The 7,332-nt window shown below is 37.6% G+C and overlaps 2 long non-coding RNA genes across 2 annotated transcripts; both read left to right on the top strand.

The window, feature by feature from the left end:
• The first annotated feature begins 2,961 nt into the window (after positions 1 to 2,961).
• LOC146935873 (uncharacterized) lies at positions 2,962 to 3,958 on the top strand. Its single transcript, XR_015033111.1, has 2 exons — positions 2,962 to 3,107; positions 3,361 to 3,958. It is a non-coding gene; the product is annotated as an uncharacterized LOC146935873 (long non-coding RNA).
• Positions 3,959 to 4,332: 374 nt separating this feature from the next.
• On the top strand, positions 4,333 to 6,681 carry LOC146935874 (uncharacterized). Its single transcript, XR_015033112.1, has 2 exons — positions 4,333 to 4,716; positions 6,484 to 6,681. It is a non-coding gene; the product is annotated as an uncharacterized LOC146935874 (long non-coding RNA).
• Positions 6,682 to 7,332: the final 651 nt, after the last annotated feature.

The following is a 7,332-nucleotide window of genomic DNA, read 5'->3' on the forward strand; positions in this document are numbered from 1 at the left end:
GGATAGTTGGGGTGGCTTGAAGCCCTCTGGAACTGGTGCGTCCCAGATTTCAGTGGATAATGGTTGTGGTTCAGGGTCATCTAACTCGCCATGGTGTGATTCTTCTTTTTCCTCGAGTTGCTTTTGTTGCATGGTTTCCATTGAGGCCTGAAGGGCATCGTTGTGATCCTTCAGTTGAGCGAGTTGGGTTCGCATGGATTCCAATTCTTCGGCTGTTGCCATGATGAGAGGCTTTTCTCTAAATCGTACGTGAGGTGCGATTTAGGTTGGTCGAAAGGGGTTAGGGTTTCTAAATCGCAAAGGAGTTTTACGATTCAGAGGTTCAGAGGTCTAGTTTAAGGGTTCCTGAATCACGATTTGCGATCCAGAAACGTGGTCAAGGTTAGTTTTACCTGTTTCCCACAGACGGCGCCAACTGTACTTGCAAAAAGTACGGTAAGGAATACTAGGATTCTAGGGTTTAGACTGATGATTAGATGCCTTGAGAATGCTCTCAAGAGTGGTATTTATAGCCTGCCATGGGCTTGGGCTTCGGTTGCTTGGTTTCCAAGTAACAGGGGTATTTGTGTATTTTTGGGGCTTTTGGGCGGTTTCTAGAGGGCGCCCAGGTCTCTCTGGAGGGCTTAGAGCCTTTTCTGGAGGGCTCCTACGCCCTTAGGAATAGGATGACGGTCCAAATACCTTCAGAGAAGAGAAAATGACGAATAGAAGAAGAACAACGATAGAAAAGGAGGAAAATCAATTAGAAAGGAAGAAGAAAAGGAATGCATTAATTCCACTTTGTCCCTCTCATGAATCATCGATTATCGGTTTTCCCCATTGCAGCTCCATCGCTGATTTTCACTCTCTCTGATTAATGTCAAGAAGAAGGGTTAAAGCAATTGAGTTGTTTTTAGGTCTTTAATTAGGATACACGATTTTATGCAATTCAACTTTATTCAGCTGGGGATTTAGGGAAATACCAAAATAATCAATGACCTGATTTGCTTAATTCCAACATCCGAATTTCCACTAGATGTGTGATCCAAAAGATTATAAATTAAATAAAAACAATTTGATGAAAACAAGAAGTGAGGACTGACATCATAAACGAAGAGATGTCCAGGATCTTGTCCATCACTGAAGCTTTTAGGAGTGCAAAAGTCAAGAAGGGATCTTCTATGTATGATGTTAGCCAGGCTTCTGGAAGAGATTGCCAAGTCTAACAAATGGGGAACTCGTTCTAGATTAGTTTCTAGCTTTATATCAAGTGATTTGGATGCTCAAGATTTTGTCTCTATTAACAATTGACGCAGAATGCTTTCATAATCCCACTCATACAAGGAATATTTCTCTTGCCCACAAAATATGAGACCATTTGGGGATCTCCTCAAGGAGCACACAATATTTTTCTAGACTAGAAAGAAACCTAACCTCTCATTTTACCCACCACCCGAGTTTAACTGAATTCTAAAGAGACTCAATAAATTTGAAGGTAAACAAGACTTCGACCGCTAACCACCTAAGAACATGATACCATTTCTGACTTTGAAAATAACCGTCTATAAAAAGGTGAGAAGCTGACTAAATATGCTCATTACACAAAACAAAAGAGATACCACATAATTAACTATAATCCTTAAAGAAAAGAGATTATAGTGTGTTGCGCAATATCTCTTGATCACCCATCAACCTCCCTAGCTCAACTATGAAGAAACCTATAAGCTGACTTCAGTGAATAAGCTCCCGCATAAAATCTACACATTTAGAGATGATAGGACTCTCTAAAGGTCGGAGTAGATCACCCAAAAGCATAAGCTCCCACATTAAAAGATCATTCCTCTGCCTACGATCCGACCCCTCTTTCACAGTATATCAATAACTTTGGTTTCTTTCAGGACAAAAATCTAAAACAGTTCGGGGAAAAGAATTACAAAAAATCAGTTATCATTCCAAAAATATGTATACTAGCCATCTATAACCTTTTTGAAGATACCATCATAGAACCAATATGTATACTCTAGTTTCCTTGTTCGCAATAATGAGATCTCGTTCCACCAATTTAACACACTCTTAAACACATTTTACATTACAAAATATATTTTTTTTGTGACAATTTTTTTTTAAATGTATTCATTAACGTAGAAAATATAAAATTTCATGAAATAAATAAAATAAAACACCAATTAATCTCCATCCAATGGAACTCAACTTTACTTAATGGGTTCAAATATCTCACCTCTAAGACCAATGCATTGGTTTGGTTGTAGTTTATTTATTTTGTTTATATTTGTTTGGTAACGGACGAGCCCGGATGATAGTCTAAATTGAGTTAAAACAGTCACATAAAAGGGAGAGACACAACATCTTAAACCAAAACATTCGGTTTATGGGTCGTGTCACTTTTAAATTGATCAACCTTTCACTTTTTTTTTTGGTCAAATAGCCTAGTGACTAGAATTCACTTTTTAAAGTGAATAAGTGTGATGTCCGGGGTTCGAACCTCAGCCCCTGCATATTATAATGTTTGTCCCTGCTAACTGAGCTATGCTCACGGGGACCACTTTTATAAATATATATTAATCAATATAGAAATTAATAATTTTCATCAAATAAATATTAAACAACCAAAATAACCAAAATGAAGCACCAATTACAAATGGCCACCAAAGCAAACCCTTTATTCCAAATCCGCACCACCTCCTCATTCGCTATATATATACAATATTGTTGCCGCAGCTGCTACACAAACATTTTCTAAACCTAATTTTTAAATCCCCAGCACCATTGCAACTGCTCCTTACTTACTTTTAGCAAAAATTCAATGTAATCAAATACATGCTTCAGGTATATACCTTATCGCTTATGATTTCACACTTTTCATTCATTTGTGCCATTTATTATTTTTATTTCTTTTAATTTATGCTAAAACTAGATCTGAAGATGCTTTTTATTTCTTCGCCATCATCTAACATATGTTCTATTTGGTCTATCACAAGTTATATCTTTTCTATTATTGTAACAAGTGTGATTTCTTTGATTAAAACATCAAGTCCCATTCTCTTCAAGTCAAGAGTTATGCAGATATGTTTTTCTGACGGTGAAAAACAAGAAGCTGTGTGGCATTTGTGAGTTTGCATCTCAATCTCCATTGTCTGTATTTATTTTTTTAATTTAAATCGTGAATGTTAATTGGTAAATAGTTGTTTTGGAACTGTATATCAGAAAAACAAAATATTAGATACAAAATAAACCAAAATAAAATATCAAAAGTAAAAAAGAAAATACAAACATGATAATGAAGGTATTTTGATGGATCTGTTAGTTTGGAATCAATTATTTTATTTTTTTAATTGTATTTTTTCTTTTCTTTTTCTACAGCTTGATTGGCAGATGTTGCAAGACCATCGATGAAGGGACCTGGGCAAGAAAAAAAGTTAGTAATCATATGAAACCAAACAAACACATTCGGGTGATCTGATTGCAATTCATGTACCTCATCCAAACATAACGTTGTTTGTTTAGCTTGTGGAGAAGGAGAAGGAGAATTTATCAACTGTAATAAGTGTCCCTCCACATATCACCGATCTTGTGCCTATATGCACATAATTAATTATTATTTTCAGGCATCGGAACTTAAGGGAAGTCTTTTGTTTTTCCGATTAATTTTAACACTAGAAAATTATGTTGAAGCTTCCATACATGACGTTGTTTCTTTAGTTTAGGAAGGATGGGAAGGAGAAGGAGAATTTATCAATTTTGTTAAGTGTTAGGTTCCACCACATAATTAATTAATTTTTTGAGGCACTGAAATTGTGTTTTTCAATTAAGTTAAGCCTTTTGGTGCCTTTTGGTTTCCGATGAATTGTAACACTAGAAAATGACATTGAAGTTTACCTTTTGCAACTATTGTAATTTGTAGTACAAATTTTGTACATTGTATATTTATTTTTCTTTAAAACATCACTTCAGATACCACGTATATTCAATTTATTAGACAAAATTCAGATTACTCATTCTGAAGAAATAGTCGACACTGTGATCAGAAGCCCCCATTTCCCTAATTTAAGCCTTCAAAAATACAGTATCCCTGCTTCTGAAATTACAGTCCTTCTGTAACATCCCGCTTGTCAGTATCGGTATAATACCCGTTGATCGTGTCAGAGGAATTAAATTCATGGAAGATAAGGGTGATGTAAATATTTTATGACATGTCAGCATATTACGGATAAAGTATCAGTGTCAGATTAAACGCGTTTGAGGCAAGGGTAAAAGGGTAATTGCACGCCAGAAGATATTTATTTGATTTTGGGCAAGAATTATCTCATAATTCTTATTCTTTTCTCTCTCTTAGCTTGAGAAATATCTTCTCCTCCTCCTCTCTTCCCTTCTCTCACGCCATTCCTCTCTTTCTCCCACTCCATCGCTACTTCTCAAACTTTTCCCATGAATGAATAATTAAAGGTTATGGATCCCACAAGATATTGGGAGCTTAAAATGACTTGGGTTAAGCTTGCTTTCCACTTTGCTTCTTAAGGTATGTGCTCTACAAGTTAGGGTTTGGGTTGGAATGGAGGTTGAGCTATGTTGAGCCATGATTCTTCATGATCAAGAGACAAAGAGAAAGATGATTTGAAGATGGGATGATGAGTTAAGGCTTGGATGTTTGTTGAATCAAAGCTAGGGTTTTGTTTGCTTTGGCTTGGAGGCTTTGGGAATCAAGTGCAAACATTAGAGGTGAGTTCCATAGATAGATTACCCACCTTTGGGGTTGTTTAATCTTGTGAAGGATAATGATTTATGCTAGTTTAGTTTTAATAAAATTTTAGTACCCCAAGCCAATTCTAGTTGATTATATGTTAACAATTGCCATGAGTTATGTTTAAATGATGCTATACATGTTGTTGTATGAGTTTGATGCATTACAGGGTCGAATTGGACGAGTTTTGGGTCGAAAATGGCGAAAACCCGTAGTCGAAAACACCAAAAACGCAACAATTGCAGCGCTGCGCCTGTACAAGGGCGCTAGGCGCCCACACACAGGGAGCCAGCGCTAGGCGCCCCACTCCTGGCGCCAGGCGCCCCAGACAGGACAACCTCCGCGTTGTTCTGCGTTCGGGTGCTTGGGGGCAGTCGTGTGGGGGTCCGTAGCGATCGTTTCGAAGTGTTCTTTCACTGTTGTCACTTACTTTTCTACTGGAACAAGTTTGGCTTTATCAAATCATAGAATTTATAAACGGCTTGAAACTTGGGTTTATGGCATTTTCGGTCTCTAGTAATTATTGAAACTTTGCACACGTCGTCAATTGATCCTTGCATCATTAATCGTGGCAATCTTAGCATGTACAACAAGAATGGCACAAGAGAGTTTACGTATGATGGGGTAGTAATGAACTAAGGAAAGGCATGAATGTAGAGCCTCGGCTTAGCTAGTCGAGAACTAGAAAGATAGCAAGAATTTCTAGAATCATAAGACGCGAAGTATATTATCTTCGCATATGAACAAGTATAAGTTGTGGATTGATAAGTTATTTCTCTCCACCATGATTAAGTTTGTGCAAGCATGACCTAGAATGATAAGTTACCGTTAATCGGATCGATTAAGGTTCCGAGGTAATAAGCAAGTATGTATATGTTTAACTTATATGCACGACAAGACTATGACTAATAAGTGTAGGTGACATGTCTCTTGTTATCCACGTCAGGGGGATACAAGGGGTTCTCATTATGAGAACGATTCAAGCCGTAAGGGACCCCCATGTCACTGAGTAAACAAGACGTAGGTGCTCGTGTCTCTTGTTATCCACGCCAGGGGGATACGGGAGGTTCTCGACCTAAGGGGAACGGTTTAAGCCGCAAGGGACCCGCACGACACCGAGGGAGTCCGATGTACGTACATCGGTCATGTATGGGATTGATCTCGGGGTTACTCCACCCGGGACTATCCGTAAAATGAATCAAGATAATAACTGATTGTTCAACGCTAACCTAATGAATGAACTTAGATACGATTATGTTTATTATGATTATGTTATGTTTATGCTCATGATCGAGCCCATGTATGATTATGTTTAAGAACAAGAACGAGAGCCTGAAATGCTATTAGACGAGAGCAAGTTATGTATAGAGCAAGTGAAGAAAACTATGTCCGTGACGACCTTAGGTTTCCCTAATCGTCCGGTTTAGAATCATGTCATGAGTATGTTATGTTATTTATGTTTAGGCCTTGTTACGTAAAACGTATGATTGGGAATGCGGTTTAGGTTCCCTCAACCGCCATGACATGTATAGATGAGAAGCCTATAACAAGTTAAGATAAGACTATGACGGCTCTAGTATGCACTACCGTCTAAGTATGCAAGTCCCCACACACGTATAATCAACCGTCAGGTTGTAATGTAGACACGTGGTGACCGTAGGTTTCCCCTTGAGGTTGCCTATAGCCTAGGATCTAGGGGAACTCACTGAGACATTATGTCTCATCCAAATCCTTATTTGTTTCAGATAAGCAGGACGTTTATGCATGTTCGGAGCCGAATGGATATTACTTCAAGGGTTCGTTCGTAAAGCTGCAGGACGTTATGGACATCAAGGATGTATTTTTATGTATGGATGAGTTGTGTTGTATTATTATTTATACGAACGTAACTTGATGTAAATATTATTCATTCGAAGTTTTTAATTGTTGTATATTTTAATGTATCCAGTACTAATATTAACGCACGTGCCAGACTTTCTAGATACGTCTGATCAACTCAATTTAGCATTCGACGATTGGAATGGATGCCTGAAAGCTGAATAGGACCCAGGAGGAACGAAGTATGTGATGGAGATGCATTGGAAAGTGTAAACTCATAAGTAAGAACTCGGATAAATATTAGTATGAGTTTGATCGTGCCAAAAGGTGGTCGGTGAACTAAGCAAGCACTAGTGTGAATCCTCCAGGAATGTAAGGCATGTTAAGAAAGAACGTTCCGACAAATTCGAGTATGATGTTAGTGATACTTTAAGTATCCGTAAGTGAAGAAGTTGGATATATATATATATATTCTGGAACGTAAGTGTGAGACTACAAGTGAAGGATAAGTCGACACATGTTGATGGAATTAGTAAGCTCTCAGGGATTGAGATATGAGAACAAAGATTTATATGTTCAGTGAGAAATAAGTTAAGTCGTTTGTAGTGAATGAAGTTGAAGTCTTATGTGGAAGTTTATGTTAAGTGCTAGGACGACAAGATATCAGTTTCTAATGTGCCGTGAATTGAATCGATTGATGTTAATGTTTGCCATGCATGTGTTATAGAATATTTCACGAAGATAGGAATGAATGATGTGCATTGGGATACTTGAGG

The sequence above is a fragment of the Medicago sativa genome, chromosome 3 (assembly GCF_051527215.1).
Source record: "Medicago sativa cultivar Bolivia chromosome 3, Bolivia_mono, whole genome shotgun sequence".
In the NCBI taxonomy this organism is placed as follows: Eukaryota; Viridiplantae; Streptophyta; class Magnoliopsida; order Fabales; family Fabaceae; genus Medicago; species Medicago sativa.